The 20,974-nt window shown below is 40.6% G+C and overlaps 1 protein-coding gene across 11 annotated transcripts in view; it reads left to right on the top strand.

Annotated features, from left to right (window-relative positions):
- The window catches only part of sipa1l1 (signal-induced proliferation-associated 1 like 1), a 97,321-nt gene that overhangs the window by 41,868 nt on the left and 34,479 nt on the right, over positions 1 to 20,974 (top strand). For 2 of the 11 annotated variants that reach the window (XM_051071789.1, XM_051071786.1), the window contains one exon: positions 16,376 to 16,446. The exons of the other annotated variants lie outside the window; for them this stretch is intronic. The gene's annotated coding sequence lies outside the window, so the exon portion shown is untranslated. The remainder of the gene's footprint in view (positions 1 to 16,375; positions 16,447 to 20,974) is intronic. 11 annotated transcript variants of the gene reach the window in all.

The raw sequence follows: 20,974 nt of genomic DNA on the forward strand, positions 1-20,974 counted from the left end.
GTGTTTTTGGCCATTTCCAGGGGTCGCTTGAACGCGAACTAGTCCTAGACGCATTATCCGATTGACTTCAAAACTTAATAGTATGTTCTTAAGACATAGACGATGTTAAATTGCGGCAGATTTTGAGTTTTGTTGAAGGGCGTGGAAGTTATGGCCCCTCAAAGTTCGATTACTCGCCACGAAACAGGAAGTTGCTTTATTTTTGCCTATATTTCGGCCATACTTTGTCCAAACTGCATCAAACTTTACAGGATTGTTAATGGTACCTATCTGCACACATCCATATGTCAATATTCATACAATTGTTGTAGCACCACCTATTTATAGCAGGAAATGACATATTTTATAGTGTGATGTCCAGTTTCTAGACGGGTGACCAGATTCACTTCAAATGTTGTCAGCCCCTCCTTGAGGAATTTTTTGGGAAGACTGGCTCCGAAAAATTGTGAGTTTTGGTCGAAGCGTGTGCCGGTTCTGGCCCGTCAAAGTTTGGAAACCCAACTTCCTGTTTGAAACCTCAGATTTTGGGGTAACTTCCTGTTGCGACTCTCTACTTTATCCTATAGATGGAGCCATTGTATTACTCTTTGATGGGTTTTTGGAAGGGGGTCTCTGTGTGTGTGTGTCTGTGTGTGTGTGTGTGTGTGTGTGTGTGTGTGTGTGTTTGTGTTTGTGTTTGTGTTTGAGGGGGGAGGGGAAGAAGAGTTGATTGAGTCTGTGAGAAGCTGCCACAGAGAGGTTACAGTCAGGAGAGCCAAGAGCTGCTTTACACGCGGTATAAAAACTTCAGTTAAGATTTGAGCTGTCACTTGAGAAAGCATCATGCCAAAAACTAAGGAAATCACTGTAGACTTGAAGAATTGTCGATGCTTAGGAAGCAGGAGAAGGATATACAAAGTTATAACAGCATTTCCAAGCGTCAAGAACTCAAATGAGAAGCGTCACCGAGAAATTCAAGGAGAGCCACACTGTGCAGAACAAGCCTGGCAGAGGTAGGAAGCCAAAGATTTCAATGACCCTGGAAAGAAAACCAGTTAGAGACCTGTCTAAAGAACCCATAAACGCTGCCAAGACACTAGTGAATGACTTAGTTAAGTCTGAAATTGTAGTCTCAAAGAAGATTACATGAATTCATGTAATCTTACCATATGTCTCCCCTTGACCAAAGCTGAGCGTGGATTGATGCTGTCTTTACAGTTTGGTTTTGATCAGTTAGGAAATTTCACACGGGGTCAGCTGATTTTTTCGTCTTACTCAGTGCACGGCGACAGGAAAAGTTCACTAGGTCCACCGGCGTCGAGGTGAACCAGCTGAATATAAGCCACTCAAGTTGACGACAAGTGCATTGAAAAGTAAAAGCTGCTGGCCTTTACCTTTTCTTTGTCAAAGCGCCTGTTTGGCCAGTAGTTAGTAAAGTAATATTTTCAGCGTTGTCCACAGTCTCATGACATGTTTAACACGAAGCACAGCACGCTGGTTAAGCTCATGGCAAACTGTTACTAACAGCTAAAATGAAAGCTTGTCTGTATGTAGTCTAACTGGTTAGTTTGTCACTAATCTCCAAATTTTGCAAATTGCTATAAACTTCACTCTCTTAAACCAGTAACAGTCTGAGCTGGACTGATAGGGGTCTGTATGGATAAAGATAAAATCCTAATGATACCCATCCCTACAGCTGGTTAGTGGCTTCGCCCTGACTTTAGGCAGATGAGATATTCACTGTTCAAATAACTTCATTATAAGCCTTGTTTAAGCATAAATGATTTATATATGCACCCAATAACAGAACTTAAAAAAATGCTTTTGCTCAAAGCTCAAAGCTTGTAAACTCAAGTTAAAACTGAGTTTTATCTCCTTTTGGGAGGGGGTATTTCTCTGTGTGTTTGTGTGTGTGTGTGTGGGTGTGTTTGTGTTTGTGTTTGTGTTTGAGGGGGGAGGGGAAGAGGAGTTGATTGCAGTCTGTGAGAAGCTGCCACAGAGAGGTTACAGTCAAGAGAGCCAAGAGCTGTCACAGATGATGAGCTCTGAAAAATATTATCACAGAAAATAATTAGCATAAAAGCTTTTATTTAAAATTTTAACATCTGGGAAGTGTGAACTGTTACGCCAGCGTGTGCCCTGCGACCTGCGTTGACCCCGCGGTTGCCGGGGTCCCGCGGTCGCTGCTCCCCCGACGGGCGCCGGGTGCGAGGGCCCGTTCAACGCTGCTCGCAGCTTTAATTAGGGCCCGAGCAACGAGTTGCGTGGGCCCAACGGGGCCATGCAACGAGTTGCAAGGACCCTCTTGTTTTCGGTCTGTTTATTATTATTATTATTATTATTATTATTATTATTATTATTTTTTTTCTTCTTTTTCCGCCTCTTAGATCGGCTTTTTGAGGGCCTTAACATGCGTGAAAACTTACCAAAATTTGCAGACGCGTCAGGCACGGCGAAAAATTTAATAATTTAGGGGTCTTGAGCATGGGCGTGGTAAAATGCCCTCGGTAGCGCCACCTACATTTTTAAACGGAACAGCCCCTCAAGCCCGTTGCGCCTAAAAATCTGAAAATCTGCACACATATGTAACATCCCATGACGCACCAAAAAGTCTCTTGGAGCCATATTCTAAACCCAACAGAAAGTAATTTAATTTGGCCGGAAGGTGAAAAAATTGTGTGTTTTTGGCCATTTCCAGGGGTCGCTTGAACGCGAACTAGTCCTAGACGCATTATCCGATTGACTTCAAAACTTAATAGTATGTTCTTAAGACATAGACGATGTTAAATTGCGGCAGATTTTGAGTTTTTGTTGAAGGGCGTGGAAGTTATGGCCCCTCAAAGTTCGATTACTCGCCACGAAACAGGAAGTTGCTTTATTTTTGCTATATTTCGGCCATACTTTGTCCAAACTGCATCAAACTTTACAGGATTGTTAATGGTACCTATCTGCACACATCCATATGTCAATATTCATACAATTGTTGTAGCGCCACCTATTTATAGCAGGAAATGACATATTTTATAGTGTGATGTCCAGTTTCTAGACGGGTGACCAGATTCACTTCAAATGTTGTCAGCCCCTCCTTGACAATTTTTGGAAGACTGGCTCCGAAAATTGTGAGTTTGGGTCGAAGCGTGTGCCGGTTCTGGCCCGTCAAAGTTCGGAAACCCAACTTCCTGTTTGAAACCTCAGATTTTGGGGTAACTTCCTGTTGCGACTCTCTACTTTATCCTACAGATGGAGCCATTGTATTACTCTTTGATGGGTTTTTGGAAGGGGGTCTCTGTGTGTGTGTGTCTGTGTGTGTGTGTTTGAGGGGGGAGGGGAAGAGGAGTTGACTGAGTCTGTGAGAAGCTGCCACAGGGAGGTTACAGTCAAGAGAGCCATGAGCTGTCACAGATGATGAGTTCTGAAAAATATTATCACAGAAAATAATTAGCATAAAAGCTTTTATTTTAAATTTGTTGCAACAAATTCAGGTTTCTTACAGCATTTTCCTTATTGAAAACTAAATTCTACCTGAAATGTATCAATAAAAATCTTCTTTTGCAGTTAATGTCACCAGTTTATAGTTTAGTTTTAATAGCATTCCCTGTCACTGATGTGCCTTTAATTATCGGTTCTATCAGGGATCATTTATGTGTTTATCTTACGGGGGTGAGCCACCTCACAGGTTGGTTATATTACCTGTTGACCTCAGCTCAGTGAGCTAAGACAATGTTTAATGCAGTGTTTTTTCTGATATGAAAATGGATATTATTCAGCACATCTAACCTCAGCAGGCCCCTCTTCAGAAACTCATATCTGCAGATGTCAAAGCTGGCTCAAAAAATTAAACTGGCTTCAAATTAATTTTAAGGAATTGTAGGTTATTTTGAATTCAAGTAATCTTTCTCCATCACCCTTTCTGTTTCTTTCCATCTCTCTACTCATCTTCTCCCATATGTCTCCCCTTGACCAAAGCTGAGCGTGGATTGATGCTGTCTTTACAGTTTGGTTTTGATCAGTTAGGAAATTTCACACGGGGTCAGCTGATTTTTTCGTGTTACTCAGTGTACGGCGACAGGAAAAGTGCACTAGGTCCACGGGCGTCGAGGTGAACCAGCTGAATATAAGCCACTCAAGTTGACGACAAGTGCATTGAAAAGTAAAAGCTGCTGGCCTTTACCTTTTCTTTGTCAAAGCGCCTGTTCGGCAAGTAGTTAGTAAAGTAATATTTTCAGCCTTGTCCACAGTCTCATAACATGTTTAACAGGAAGCACAGCACGCTGGTTAAGCTCATGGCAAACTGTTACTAACAGCTAAAATGAAAGCTTGTCTGTATGTAGTCTAACTGGTTAGTTTGTCACTAATCTCCAAATTTTGCAAATTGCTATAAACTTCACTCTCTTAAACCAGTAACAGTCTGAGCTGGACTGATAGGGGTCTGTATGGATAAAGATAAAATCCTAATGATACCCATCCCTACAGCTGGTTAGTGGCTTCGCCCTGACTTTAGGCAGATGAGATATTCACTGTTCAAATAACTTCATTATAAGCCTTGTTTAAGCATAAATGATTTATATATGCACCCAATAACAGAACTTAAAAAAATGCTTTTGCTCAAAGCTCAAAGCTTTTAAACTCAAGTTAAAACTGAGTTTTATCTCCTTTTGGGAGGGGGTATCTGTGTGTGTGTGTGTGTGTGTGTGTGTGTGTGTGTGTTTGTGTTTGTGTTTGAGGGGGGAGGGGAAGAGGAGTTGATTGAGTCTGTGAGAAGCTGCCACAGGGAGGTTACAGTCAAGAGAGCCAAGAGCTGTCACAGATGATGAGCTCTGAAAAATATTATCACAGAAAATAATTAGCGTAAAAGCTTTTATTTAAAATTTTTACATCTCGGAAGTGTGAACTGTTACGCCAGCGTGTGCCCTGCGACCTGCGTTGACCCCGCGGTTGCCGGGGTCCCGCGGTCGCCGCTCCCCCGACGGGCGCCGGGTGCGAGGGCCCGTTCAACGCTGCTCGCAGCTTTAATTATTATTATTATTATTTTTTTTCTTCTTTTTCCGCCTCTTAGATCGGCTTTTTGAGGGCCTTAACATGTGTGAAAACTTACCAAAATTTGCAGACGCGTCAGGCACGGCGAAAAATTTAATAATTTAGGGGTCTTGAGCATGGGCGTGGTAAAATGCCCTCGGTAGCGCCACCTACATTTTTAAACGGAACAGCCCCTCAAGCCCGTTGCGCCTAAAAATCTGAAAATCTGCACACATATGTAACATCCCATGACGCACCAAAAAGTCTCTTGGAGCCATATTCTAAACCCAACAGAAAGTATTTTTATTTTGACCGGAAGGTGAAAAAATTGTGTGTTTTTGGCCATTTCCAGGGGTCGCTTGAACGCGAACTAGTCCTAGACGCATTATCCGATTGACTTCAAAACTTAATAGTATGTTCTTAAGACATAGACGATGTTAAATTGCGGCAGATTTTGAGTTTTTGTTGAAGGGCGTGGAAGTTATGGCCCCTCAAAGTTCGATTACTCGCCACGAAACAGGAAGTTGCTTTATTTTTGCTATACTTCGGCCATACTTTGTCCAAACTGCATCAAACTTTACAGGATTGTTAATGGTACCTATCTGCACACATCCATATGTCAATATTCATACAATTGTTGTAGCGCCACCTATTTATAGCAGGAAATGACATATTTTATAGTGTGATGTCCAGTTTCTAGACGGGTGACCAGATTCACTTCAAATGTTGTCAGCCCCTCCTTGACAATTTTTGGAAGACTGGCTCCGAAAATTGTGAGTTTGGGTCGAAGCGTGTGCCGGTTCTGGCCCGTCAAAGTTCGGAAACCCAACTTCCTGTTTGAAACCTCAGATTTTGGGGTAACTTCCTGTTGCGACTCTCTACTTTATCCTACAGATGGAGCCATTGTATTACTCTTTGATGGGTTTTTGGAAGGGGGTCTCTGTGTGTGTGTGTGTCTGTGTGTGTGTGTTTGAGGGGGGAGGGGAAGAGGAGTTGATTGAGTCTGTGAGAAGCTGCCACAGAGAGGTTACAGTCAAGAGAGCCATGAGCTGTCACAGATGATGAGCTCTGAAAAATATTATCACAGAAAATAATTAGCATAAAAGCTTTTATTTTAAATTTGTTGCAACAAATTCAGGTTTCTTACACTGTTTCCCTTATTGAAAACTAAATTCTACCTGAAATGTATCAATAAAAATCTTCTTTTGCAGTTAATGTCACCAGTTTATAGTTTAGTTTTAATAGCATTCCCTGTCACTGATGTGCCTTTAATTATCGGTTCTATCAGGGATCATTTATGTGTTTATCTTACGGGGGTGAGCCACCTCACAGGTTGGTTATATTACCTGTTGACCTCAGCTCAGTGAGCTAAGACAATGTTTAATGCAGTGTTTTTTCTGATATGAAAATGGATATTATTCAGCACATCTAACCTCAGCAGGCCCCTCTTCAGAAACTCATATCTGTAGATGTCAAAGCTGGCTCAAAAAATTAAACTGGCTTCAAATTAATTTTAAGGAATTCTAGGTTATTTTGAATTGATGTAATCTTTCTCCATCACCCTTTCTGTTTCTTTCTATCTCTCTACTCATCTTCTCCCATATGTCTCCCCTTGAACAAAGCTGAGCGTGGATTGATGCTGTCTTTACAGTTTGGTTTTGATCAGTTAGGAAATTTCACAAAGGGTCAGCTGATTTTTTCGTGTTACTCAGTGTACGGCGACAGGAAAAGTGCACTAGGTCCACCGGCGTCGAGGTTAACCAGCTGAATATAAGCCACTCAAGTTGACGACAAGTGCATTGAAAAGTAAAAGCTGCTGGCCTTTACCTTTTCTTTGTCAAAGCACCTGTTTGGCCAGTAGTTAGTAAAGTAATATTTTCAGCGTTGTCCACAGTCTCATGACATGTTTAACATGAAGCACAGCACGCTGATTAAGCTCATGGCAAACCGTTACTAACAGCTAAAATGAAAGCTTGTCTGTATATAGTCTAACTGGTTAGTTTGTCACTAATCTCAAAATTTTGCAAATTGCTATAAACTTCACTCTCTTAAACCAGTAACAGTCTGAGCTGGACTGATAGGGGTCTGTATGGATAAAGATAAAATCCTAATGATACCCATCCCTACAGCTGGTTAGTGGCTTCGCCCTGACTTTAGGCAGATGAGATATTCACTGTTCAAATAACTTCATTATAAGCCTTGTTTAAGCATAAATGATTTATATATGCACCCAATAACAGAACTTAAAAAAATGCTTTTGCTCAAAGCTCAAAGCTTGTAAACTCAAGTTAAAACTGAGTTTTATCTCCTTTTGGGAGGGGGTATTTCTCTGTGTGTTTGTGTGTGTGTGTGGGTGTGTTTGTGTTTGTGTTTGAGGGGGGAGGGGAAGAGGAGTTGATTGAGTCTGTGAGAAGCTGCCACAGAGAGGTTACAGTCAGGAGAGCCAAGAGCTGTCACAGATGATGAGCTCTGAAAAATATTATCACAGAAAATAATTAGCACAAAAGCTTTTATTTAAAATTTTTACATCTGGGAAGTGTGAACTGTTACGCCAGCGTGTGCCCTGCGACCTGCGTTGACCCCGCGGTTGCCGCTCCCCCGACGGGCGCCGGGTGCGAGGGCCCGTTCAACGCTGCTCGCAGCTTTAATTTATTTTTATTTTCGGGAATTTTTTCATCAAACCCTTGTGGTTATTCGTGTGTGCCTCCCATGTTATGCCATATTTTTTGTATTCCATTAATACTGGTAGTATGTTAGAATGGCAGTACGGTCATGATCATCATTGTCCACAGTCAGATAAAAAGTTAATACCACCTACTTGAAATATGGAGTTATACTGTGTAGACGCTGGACAGATGGTGGGTCTAGCAACTCTTATGTAGTACAGTTGGGAGGCAAAAATGCGAGTGCATAATGTTCTGGTTGTCCTACACTATAAATAAGATAAGATAAACTTACAAATCAATATAATATAACAAAATCTATTATAATAATATATATTTAAAAAACGAGGAGTAATCTACATTGAGATAAAAAGTGGTGAGTAGGCGGCCCTCATCTATGAGACTGAAACGGCATGTTTTGTTCCAGTAAATGCTTTGCTTCTCTCTCTGTGTGTATTTCTTTCCCTCTCTCGCTTCTTTTTCTTTCTCTCTCACCTCCTCCTCCAGCCAGCAATGCTGCTCTCCTCCCCTCCCACACACACACATAGACACATAGCTACAGACACTACTATATTCACACACAAGTATGAGAGAGAGTGGGGGGGGGGGGATGATAAGAGATGGTGGGGAGACTGAAAGAAAAACACACCAGGGAAGAGAGACAGAGATGATAATAGAAAGTGGGAGAACGGAAAATAATGAGATCGAAAAAGAGATCAAACCAAAAGCTTTTATTAGAAGCTACCACGATCCCAAAGTAACACCAGTGGTCAATAAAGACACCGGATGTCTCATAATTTAGAGCTGTGGAAGTCACTCAGTCTGTTTAAAAAAAGAGGGAGAGAGAGATGCAGTCTAAATTTGCAATGCAATTCTGTTGTATAGCACATACACATGCAAGCCTAATTTATGTGGCTCTTTAGTACCAAAGCAGCACAAATTGAGCACTGCAATATATAATCTTCCAATAACTCTGTGTTAAGAAGGAACCAGGGCTGGGTAGTGAGTGTCCGCTCAGATGGAATCAAGTCACAGTGACTGAGGTGAAGAGCCATTTATAGTAAAATTTCACATAGAAGGTTGTTTCATGTTGTTTCATGTGATATCCGTTGCATCAATTGTGCGTCAGTTCTATGGGATTCTCTGATTAAGCTCTTTCACCACGGTGCAACAGTCATGATGTAAGGTTGTATGATTATATGTGGATGTACAAGATTTACAATAACTACATTCGGTCCTGTACAATAGTCTGGCCCAGAATCCACTCAGACTCATTAAATGTTGCCTGAATGGAAACTGACTCTCTTTGAACAGAACACTCCCTTCCCGTCATATGTTCGCCCTGGTTTTCCAGGTTTTGTTCTCCCACTTGTGAATGCTGCACAGCCTTGAAAAAGTGTCACTGGTTACATTATAAGTTTTGATGTGTTTGCATGCACTGGATCTGTGATTTGAGACCATTATGGACGGTACCCCTGGTGCTGCCTCTGCCAACTGTGTTTCTATGACTGAAATGGATGGATGGATGGAAAGAAAGAAAGAAAGAAGAGAGTGAGGAGATAGTTGACTTGATGGACTGACTACTCACTTACTTTCTGTATCCATCTCTTTCCCACGTTCAGTCGCAGCATCTCATCTCCTCCCACATGCTCTCACATTGAGTGAGGAATCAATCCTTCTCACTTCCATTATCTCTCCCTATCTATCTGTATCTCTCTCACCGCCACTTCATTCTGGCCATTCTGTACCAATCGAATACGCTCACTGTAGGCACAAATGAGCGCGTGTCTCTCCAGTCCCACAGCAATCATACCACGTCCTCATTAGGTCTATTCTAGTGGCCCGCCTTATCCTGCTTTATCCCTTTCCTCCCATAATTGGGCAAAAACCTCTGCCTACCTGTCAGCAGGAGCCCCAATACAAATGCTGCAATTTATTCTTCACTGCCACAGGGTTTATTAGCAGTGTGTACGTTTTGACAATGGCCTCAGAGTAACTATGGGTCATTGCAGTCCAGTGTCAATTTCAGAAAATGATTGTATCCTTGTGAGTCAGATGTTATTCAAATGATCGCCGACTGTAACTGTGATTTTTATTTCCCAAAGGTCTCGCAACACTAGTATTTTTCTTCTTTTAGTAGATTAAGAAAGTACAACTTTTTTTTTGCCAAATTTGGCTTGAAATGAGGGATCAGAATAACAGTTATCACTGTTACATTCCCTAATACCGCTTCACATCTATATATGGAATCAGCATTATGCTATGTTCTCCTTTGCCTATTCTCTCCACCCTCTCTTGCTTCTGCAACCCAACCGGTCGAGGCAGATGGCTGCCCACCCTGAGTCTGGTTCTACTTGAGGTTTCTACCTCTTAAAAGGTAGTTTTTCCTTGTCACTGTTGCCTAGTGCTTGCTCATGGTGGGAATTGTTGGGTCTCTTTTTGTAAGGTTAATGATTACATGATTAGAGTACAGTCTAAACCTGCTCTATATAAAAAGTGCCTTGAGATAACTTTTGTTGTGATTTGGTGCTATATAAATAAAACTGTCTCGACTTGACTTGAGAACTCTTGTTTTGGTTCCATTTTGCACTGTTGTTAGAGCTTGTGTTTTTACAAGATAACTGGGTTGTGTGGCAGTGGACTAGCACGTAAATGCAGTCTTTCACTTTTGTGGCAACTGTGGTTCATCCTCAAATGGTCTCTACTATGCAAGATGTAAGTAAAGTTTATTTCTATAGAATCCTTCCACAACTGGGAAAAAGGCAGAAGCAACAGACACCATAAATGCACTTATAAAAATAAAAAGTATGTAATGTCCAAGCCAAATTAAAGTCTAGGGAATGTATTTAGGAAACTCTTCTAAATCTTAAAGTTGAACCTCGAATCAAAGCGTACACTGTGACTTGTAATTGTCGAGCTATTTAAACACACTGACGATGAGTGACTGTTTAAAGTAACAGCAACATGTAGGAATTAAAAAACAATACTGGTAGTATGGAAATGTTGGCACCAGTCTGTTTGGAGGCTCTGTACTGAGGCATCTCTGAGTTGGGGTATTATAATTTGCTAATAGTGGCAGCTGCAGGTAGTCCTAATGGAAACAGAGCATGTGTTATAAACACAGCAGAGCAGCGTTAACACACACTACCACTTAAGCAGATAATCTGCCTTTTATTGAGGTATCGCAGAACGAGTTTCTAGGTGGTTTTCTTTTTTTTTTCTCTTGGAAAATCGCTCTCACCCAGACTTCAGTCTTGAGTGTGACTGGCTCACCCAATCTCTGTCCAACCTGTCACTTCCTCAGGGGAAGCAGGAAGTGGCTGAGATGTGTTGTCTGCTGGAATGTGAGACAGCTTCCTTGGCTGCAGCGCAGGCTGGCACAGCTCTGGATCAGAAAGCAACAGGAAGGATCAGGGTTTCCTTACTATATTTTCACAGCACATTACATCCACCTGTGTTTTACTTTTACTTTAGTCCCACCTTTTCCCCTAGGTTTAAACAGCTTAAAAGGAACTGTTAGTCTGTTCTTTGCAAAGTTCCCTCTCTACCTGAAATCCATCCATTTGTTTTCATGTCTTGTAACTGAGTTTGGTCTAAAGATGTTTTTTCTATTTGGCTCTCATATGGATCATTATCTGGCTTACTCAGGATAAAAGGGTTTGATTTGGTCCTTTTCATAGTGTGCATGTATAGTTGGGTTGTTGCTATTATGCTGCACAGTGGAGGACTGATAATGATCAGATCATGAATGAATGATTTTTTTTTTTACAATCTCAAATATTAATGTTGGTATCACCCTCAAACATCTAGCCTCATTCCCATTCATTAAGATTTTGGATGTACAAGAGCTTATATATTGAATTACTCTGTGGCTTCATTTATATTTCTCTTTATTTGTAATTTTTCATGCTTGTCATTTTTACCTCCTGCCCATGTATCTGTCTATCCTCTCCTATCTCTTCTGACATAGAAACCACACATATATAAGTATGAGGAGTGAGCTGCTTTCGTTCTCAGTCCTTACTGCAGTGCTCTTCCAGCTCACTGTTGCCCACGCAGAGCAGCGCCATTTTGGAAATCTGCAGCTCTTTTCTGATGGCTATAATCCATGGCTTTATGTCTGTGGCTCAAAGAAGTCACTTTTGCTGTGAGGCAACGAATAACATGACATCCTCATTTACTCTTTCATTTGTATGAATGAAATGTACCCTGTTCTGCAAGTTAAAAGTGAACCTTGCAGAGCTAGTGAGACCATTTTGAGATGGGAAACATGTAATTATCATCTACATTTCTGCTTCTGTTCCTTCCTGTCTCCCTCCATCTCTGAACCATTGTATACCAGTATTTTGTGATGCATCAAATGTGCTTTCTTGTTAACCAGCAGCGTATATTTGCTTTGGATATATGGATTTAGGTTGATTCACATATATTTGCTGATTTGTAGATAGCATAGTCCTTTTATCAAGACATGTACTTTGAGTATGACACTGTTTCTGCTCTTTAGTTTTGATGACAGGGATGCATTTTGTTTGCTCTCTCTTATTTACTCTATTTCTCTCACTTGTGTTTGCTTCTCAGTTTTCCTTTCTTCCACAATGTTCCTTTCTGAAACTCCCCTCTCCTAAATTCATTTAATTTCTCATCTTTTCCCTATCTCCTCTCCATATTCTTTCTCAACGCCCTCACTTCACTCCCTTTCTTTATCTCTCTACAGTACATCAGCCTCCAGCCACCATGTTAATTACACCACAGTTCTTTTTCTCTATTATTCACCACTCTGCTATTTCTGTCACCCTCTCTGCTGTGCCTGCTTCTGCTACGTTGCCAGCATTTTGCTAGGGTCTGCACTCTGCAGTGGCTGTTGATATGAGGAGGGGGCGTGTGCTGGTGCCCAATTCAACAACAAATGGCTGTTTAGCGTCATCTGATTGGCACAGATTAGAGGGCTCTTGGTGGTGGTGCGGAGGTGGCCCTTGCAGAGGACCAGGCGGCTTCATCGCTGCTGTCTGAACACAGCTGACTGAGCCATTTGCCCAGAATGTGTTTCACTATTTTAATGAAATTTTGCTCTATTAAATGTAATTGAATGGAAAATGGGTTAGTAAGCCAAATTTCACCTGATTAATCACTTTATTTTTAACAATGCCACATCACTGCTAAGGTCAGACCAGCCCACAAACTGATGCAGCCACTCTGACAAGCAGGAGTGGAGAATATAATCACTTCTTAAATGCATTGCAATTCTCCCTTGAACAGTTTGGCACTGATGTACAGAATTTCTTAATTGTAATTCAGACAGTTCCCCAAGGCTATTTAGACGTCAGCTTCCATCTAAATAGCCAACCACATGCCTCTGGGTGGTTGGCTACTTCTTTATACCGTAGCGAAGGCAGAGTCATTGAGTTGTCTTTGCTTTTGTTTAGTTTAACCAAGTTTAATTTACTAGTCTTGACAAGTGCACAGTGCACTCTGCCAGAAGCACACATTTAAAATAAATTGTAACTTTTATTTCTTTCAGTATCCGACATCTTTTGGCTAGTGTCACACAGATACAAACGCTGAGGATAGGTGCATCACACAAACACATGTGCATACAAACACACCATGCAGCTGCTGCCAAATCCTTCTGAATCTGGGGAGCCTGAACAGTGTCCTTCAAGCATGATGCCTGCAGCTTGGTTAGTTTCAGTTGCTTATTTTTAGGCACCAAAGCGTTATGGTAAATGGATTGGAACCTCTCAGATAGGACCCTCATTCAGTCTGTGTGTGCCTGAGTGCATGCATAGTGCTCTTCACTGTTTACTTATTTATTGTCTTATGGAGACACCCAAGAGTGAACAAGGTGTGATGGCAGTAAATGTCAGAAAGTGCCAAGGTGTTTCAGAGAAAGTAACAACTGCTTGTCAGCCTTGCAACGCTGAGATTTCATTTCATTTTCATTTAGCTATTGTAGTTTAAACTACTGTAATAATTATCTCTTCATATTTCATTTCTTTGTACTACACTTGATCACCGATTGTTAGCATTAGTGATCTGAATTGCAGCCAGTTCCTGAAAGCAACACTGAGATTACAGACAGGAAATGTGCATGCAAGCAAGAACAATGATGGGCACCATGGCTCAGCAGAGGGTAAATAAGAGCACCACATACAGACAGTCATTGAGGAAGGTGCAAAGTAAAAACAACACTGCAACCGCAAAACAAACTAAACATGTAGTCCTACCAAGAAACCCCATGAGTCTTACCATCAGTGAGATGCATTATAGCCGCTATTTCATTAAAATGAGAAAACTGGAGTTGCAGGTATGGCTTTCTTAAAGTTTGCAAATTGACCTTAAGTAATAGCAGTCTGGTTAGGCTTGTATAGTATTGCTTATACCAAAACAAAGTACATTAATGCATTGTCCCTTTGTGTTTTTGATGGATTCAGACCAATGATGCGAAACTTACATTTGAGTCAAAAATGTGACTTTTATTTGCAGTGACCCTGTTGGGTCAGTTGTTGTGTGCCCACAGGATTTGTGGCACTGGAATTGTTTGAAATGATGTTGTGCCTCATCAGTCCATTGAGCAGCCACCTGTCTGTCTCATGGATGGGTGGACAGCCTGAACTAAATGTGCTTGGTACTTAATGGGGTTTCCTCAGCAGAATGACATGGAACAGAAAAATCAGCATTGCACAGTATCCCCACAAACATAATAGTACAAACTGAACCTGCACCTGGTACATAAGCCTTGTAATGTAAAATTAGGGCTGCGGAGGCAAAAATAATTTATTGTGAACTTGATTCAAGAGGATCTTTCAGTCATCAGTGGAACACATTTGTTCTTCATTGGGCCTGTAAAATACTTAATGCTCAAATCAAATCAGTGCAGTCAACACAAATGTGGAGCCATCTGTGTCGCCTGCTCATAATAATACTGTGAAGTGCAATGTAGAAAACATTTTGAATAACCTGGCTACAGGAGTACATGCTGTTGGCCAAATATGAAAAGTGACATCTCAAACATACATAATGTGTGATCGTTGGAGTTGTGAGGTAACACAGTTACATCACTATTATCAGCCTATAAATAACAGTTCAGCCTGCAGGGAAAATCACTCTACCTATCTACCAACCAGACCCCACCCTCCCAAAATCCTCTCTGCTTGCCATGAATAATAGATCAGCCTGTCGTGAGGGCAATTGGCTGTATGGACCTGATTCATCAGCACTCACGCGACCCAGATACCACTGTCCTGTCTGAATGGTTTAAAGCCAACGTGATGGTGAAGAGCACAGTAGTTCAGTAGTTCACTTTATGGCATTTTGGCTGGATGTGAATCAGCAGCACTTAGAAGTTTAGTTCAATAGAGATTGAACTGGCACTGCCGAAATAATAGAAACGCCTCTCAGTATTATACAAACCAGTGCAACAACAAAACATCAGCAAAAGTTGAACGTTGTAAGCACCACAAAGAGCATATGTAATGCTGTGTTGTTGTATTAAATTGTTGTACAGCATATATTTCTTGTGCATTAATCCAGTTTTTGCTAAATTTCTTCATGCTGATAAAGAAAGATGTAAAGAGATGTAAAGTAACTAGAAACATGTCTTGCACCAAGGAGGTACAGTACAGATGAGGGAGTGTTAGACCCCTGAAACACAGTAAGAGGAAGGCAGGAAGTGTGTTGCGTGTGAAGGTGAAACAGACATTGCGGTGTTGTTATGGATGTGGTTTGTGGCTTTGCTTGAACTGCTTTGATGAGCAGATGAAGCACTTTTATATGTTATGCTGAGGTAAATTTGTCCTTCCTGTACATATAATATGTGTTCTTGATGCACTGGTACGTTAACCAGTTTCTTTGAGCTCTTTGTTATGGGAACGATACAAACGTACACACACACATGCTTGCACACAGATGTAAGCAAGGCCATACCTATTTGTGTCATTGCACAGTGTGGTCCTGAAACACCAAGTGGCACTTATGCTCAGTCCCTCTCCTCTCAATCCCTGTCCTGTTTTTTTTTACCCTTTAATTTCCTATCACCCTTATCTCTTCTCCCCACAGAAAAAGGCATCATCATAGCTGTTAATCCAGATGGACTACTGGATGTGTTAACGTGTTCACATGTGACACTTTAAAACATTGCATTCACAAACTGACTAGCTAACCTCTGATAGGGGAAGTAAAATTTCAAGTCTGAATGTAGCTTTCTAACAGGCTTTTTAATCAACCTGCATCTTTTACTGCAGGGTGTACATCCTTTCTGGGATTTGGTCTACCCTCACTGATATAAAAGGCATGGACAAAATATCACAGCCTCCAAAACAACAATATAGCTGAATAAGTGCCTCTCTAAAACAGTTTCAACAAAAAATGTGAACTGAGTATAACATGCAATGAAGAAAGTGATGCGATTGGATATAAAATATAGAAAAACAATATGATATAAAAGAAATAATGTAGAAGAATCTGGCACCTTCACAAAATGGCTTTACTGTTCAAAGATATGTACTTTGAACTGATCAAACACATGTAGTATTGTGATTTCTATATTAGATGGTAATCTATTGCATATCAGGTCACCTGAGGGAAGCCTGACAGTCTTTAGTTGATACTGCTGCATCGTCACATCTCATATGTCCCTAGATATAATATTGATTCAGCCAGGATGAAAGGTAGACAATGAACTTAGCCACATAATATTTTTGTCTTCCTTGTCATCTTAGGTGATTTGTGCACACAGGAGATCCAGACATCCACAGTCAAAGGAGAGACATTTTTTATTAATCAAGGCCAGGTAAGAATATTTTACATTTTCGTAGAGAATGTGCAGCTGTTGAGAAAAGTGAAAAAGAGGATTTTTTTTATAAATCACAAAGCACAGTCAAACTACTACAAGTTTAAGTTGAGTCTTGAAGAAATTAGTCACTTATATGGAAATGAGATTTGTGACTCAGTTCTTCAAAAACATCTTTTTGACTAATGAGACAGTCAAAAGCTGCTGCTCAAACAGAGGTGTGAAACAGAGTGGCCATATGGATATAAACAGAATACATTTAAGACTTTACAAGTAAGGCTATAACCTTGACTGCAGCACTGTGCAGCTCTCTGGTGTAGAGACATTGTTGAGGTCTTTTAAAATTGATATGAAAGGTTTCCATATTTATTCATATCAAAATCTTTTAATTACCTGGAACTGTAGCAAAATTAATATATTTCACTATTATGGGACAGACACTTACTGTAGCCATTGTTACACACACTCACACATGCACAGACCCCTCTCTCATCGCTCGGTCAAATCTCTCTGCTCGTCTCCTCCCACTGCCTTCACTGCCATTCTGTGATAACTGGGGATAGGGAGGTGTGTGCCATAGAATGCTTTCGCAATTTCACACTCGAGAGAAAAAGACAACACCGGCAGACTTCAGAGCACCCAAAAAGCCCCCCTTTTACATTTCAGTGAGCCAGAGAGGAGACCCCACCCCACCGGCAAGCTCTGCAGAGGGAGCAAAAACAGCAAAGCACGTTTATCTTTCCACACAATTACAATTTCACTTTGAAAGGCTGTGAACTGAAACTCTAACACTATGGAGTGCCTGCTGCCTGGCAGCTTTCAAAGAGAATAATGTTTGATTTATTTTTTTCCTCCTTATCTTCCCTCTGTGTCTTGGCCTGCCATTTCCTCATCTGCACTCAGACAAGCGGAGATGAAATGCTGTTTGGCTTTCAAATGGCTGTATAGCATTTAAGAACACAAGGTCGGTACAATTACATTTTGACACCCAAGAGGTTTGACACACTTGCATTTCATTCAGAAGTTTTGCTCTGGGTACGTCGTTGGTGCAGAGCAGTCATTGCTCATGTTTTGAATTGCAGTTTCTGCAGAGCCCTTTAAACTATCATTACTTGTTTGAAACTTTCTGCATATACTTTATAATTAAGTTTGAAATGACTGAGGAGTTTCATGCTTTGCCATCTACACTCACATAAACATTAAACCAACTGGGAACTGAGAGCCGCTAATGCCACTGAGCCTGGGAAAGATGACGTGGGTGAGAAAAAATAATGTGATGCAACATTCCTCATCATCTGGGTCCTTTGTTTATGTGCATTTGTGTGTGAGACAGAGAAGGAGACACTTGTGGGAGCTCACTGAAATGCCTGAGTCATAATCTGGATCTTTCCCATGTTTTTCTGGTCCTACAGTTCTTTGTTTTACCTGGAGTGGCTTTGCACCCACCTTTAAACGAATGCACGTGCACACACACTCACACACATTTTGCCTTTACGACCACACCTATGCCCAGCAGCATCTTGGCAGCAGGTGTTTGAGAGGACACGCTGTCAAAGTTTGAGTCAGTGCGTCTCTCTTTCTGGTTATTTGTAATTGGCGTTTTCCCACCTGCAGCTCCTCCAGTTGCACCCCCAGCCATCCAAGAAGAGGGGTTTTTCTTTTTGAATTTACTCTCGAGAGGTTCCTTTTATTATTTTCTTCATGTCTAAAGGCTTTTGGTTTCTCCTCCTCGTGTCCTTAGAGAGCCTGGGCTGGGTTTTAAACAGTTTCTGTTATGGGCCTGAGAAACCCTTTGAGACATTGTTATGTGTTGTCAGGATTTACAAAAACATGACGTGACTTGACTTGACTCACCAGTCAGTGTGGTAATGATGGTATGTCTGGGGAAACAGGTGTAATATTGTTCAAGATATGGTAACAAAAAAGCGCAATTGACAGTAGCTTATAGATATCTGTTTCTTCTTCTTTTATTTTCTTAAAATTGTGTTGTTATTGTGAGTCCCCTACCTCCATATTTCTGTCATTAAATAAGTGCTTGTGGGGAAAAGCTGTCAATTTTCTACAACTACAATAGAGGCTGATTAATACATACATACAATACAGAACACTAATTCACTCTGCCATTGTCTAAAAATATGAACCAACTATTTTTGAGAATGGAGAGAAGAAGTGGTTGATAGAGGGTTTCAGTCTTTGCACCCATATAACACACACACACACACACACACACCCTTTCTATGACTCTGTCTCCTTTCATTGTTCAGCATTAGCCTCTGTCAGTCAGTTAGTCAGTCAGCTCATCTGCACTGTAATTTTCAGGTGTGTATGAGTCACTGTGCACTGGATCACATTCATAGTCACACAGTGCTCACACTGGAACACCTGTGCTCCATGACAACAACCTTTAGACCGTAGCAGCCTGGCACATTTTAATCAATCTTAAGTAGCACAATAGTTTACATATTTTAAAATCACCATGGTAACAATAAAGACAACATCACAACATAGTGCTCATTTGTTGATGTTTTTGATTACTTGAGGGGTCCCATAGTTTCCTATAAATTCAGAAGAATATATCTGAGAAATTTTGTGTCTATAGTTTTGTGTCAGTAAAGTTTTTCAGTGTTATTTATGGTAATAGGTAATAACAAGTCCTTGGGGCATTCTCAAATACTCAAATACATTATGACATGATTATGGCATCATTAGTTCCCTTTAACATATCACAACAAACTAATTGCAATCTATCCAATTTCTTATAGCACTGCTGGGGTTAGACTGGAAACCGGAACAAGCATTATGAAGTTGCCTTCTTGGCATTTTTGACAATCCTATTTAAGTTAACCTTTTCTTCAAACACTTAACATGACACAATAATGACACCATTGTCTACCACTATGACACTGGTCTGCCAAATATCATGACATCATTATTATCTCACTGTTTCATGCAGTCACACAAAGCCACTGTTCAACATTAACTTTCTTATTTTGTAGCTGTTACTGCTGCTATGACTACTACAAATAGTAATAATGATAAAAATACATCTGATTAATTTAGTGCTTAGCTAAAAGTACTGCTTGTTCTGTGGTTCACAAGAAACTATGAGTACAAAATTAAGTTGCAGTCTTTCAGTTTGCCTTTAAACAATCTTAGCACAATACTCACATGCCCATATGTATATTAGAAGAGTTACTGGCCATTGACTGTGAAATGACCCATGCTTAACACAACTCCAATGTAAAACATGAAAGACAAAACCTGCAGTTGTGCAAAAATGTGTTATGAGTCTTCATGGGTCTTGAATTTGTCAAATTAAATATCATCCAAAGTTACAGTCTTTTTAGCACAAAATTCCCTCTATACAGATTTAGTTATTAAACTCACTCTCATGAATTACAAGATTTGTATCTGTAATATCAAATATTACAACGATGCTTTCTGGTTCTGTGATGTCGTGCTTATGGTCCCAGGTGGCATCATCTGTAAGATGCAAATAAGTCTCTCTGTTAACAGTTTCCAGTCGACTGGGCCAGCAGACAACCTCAGCAGCACTTAGCTGCATTGAGCAGCAGTGCCACGTATTTACCGCCAGAATCAACCTCGTTTAGACACTGTTAAAGGTTACTGAGTATCTGTCAGTGTAATTGGTCCTTTGCGACTGCAGAGAGGTGCGCAACGCCACATTCATTCGTTTCAATTCCCAGTCTCCCAGCCTAACATAAAGTATAATCCTCTTTCCTCTCACTTTCTTTTCTAACTCTTGCTCTCTCTTCCACTATGTTTTCTCACTCTCTCCAACTCTCATTAAAGAGTACTAACCTGTCCTCAGTGGAGAAAGAGAAGGCACTCTGCAGGTAGTTATATGGGAGACACTTTTTGAGTGTGATTTCAGTGGCTTATGGTGGAGGGCAGCACTGTTACCACTGACTTTTTACTCTTTATTATGACATGATATGTTTTTATCGATGACTTATATTATAGTTTAACTTCCAGTGCTTGGCTCTGTGCTGGTGAAAATTAACCAAGCAGTGGTGAGGATGTACATGTACGGTTTACATTCTCAGGAATCATCCTTTAGCCACTCAGTTAAATGTTTAATAAAATAAAATGGTTGTTTTGCTTTTATGCAGTGTTTCTCTTGCTGCTGGATAAATGCTTCTTTGATTTTGCAATGTTTCATCTGTGATTTGTTATTTTGTGGATTGTGTAAAGAGTGGTGAGCCACTTGTCAACATGCCAGTTTTTTGCAGATTTTTGATATTTTCAATGAAGTAGAAAGTTGATTTTTGGCATAGGCATAGAATAAAAAAATCCCTCTGAGGTGGTTCATCTATATTCATGCTCTTTCAGTTGCACAGTTCACAAATCTCTTTTGAGAGTGAATTGAAATTGTTGCATTATTATACACCCAAGATGATACTAATGCACCACTTGAGACAACTCACGACTGCTTGCGGGCTTTGAGATGAATTTACAGTGTGTTTTTTTCTCTTTCTTTTTAATATGCTCTCCAACAGGCCTCTTT

The sequence above is a fragment of the Lates calcarifer genome, linkage group LG7_1 (assembly GCF_001640805.2).
Source record: "Lates calcarifer isolate ASB-BC8 linkage group LG7_1, TLL_Latcal_v3, whole genome shotgun sequence".
Lineage (NCBI taxonomy): Eukaryota > Metazoa > Chordata > Actinopteri > Centropomidae > Lates > Lates calcarifer.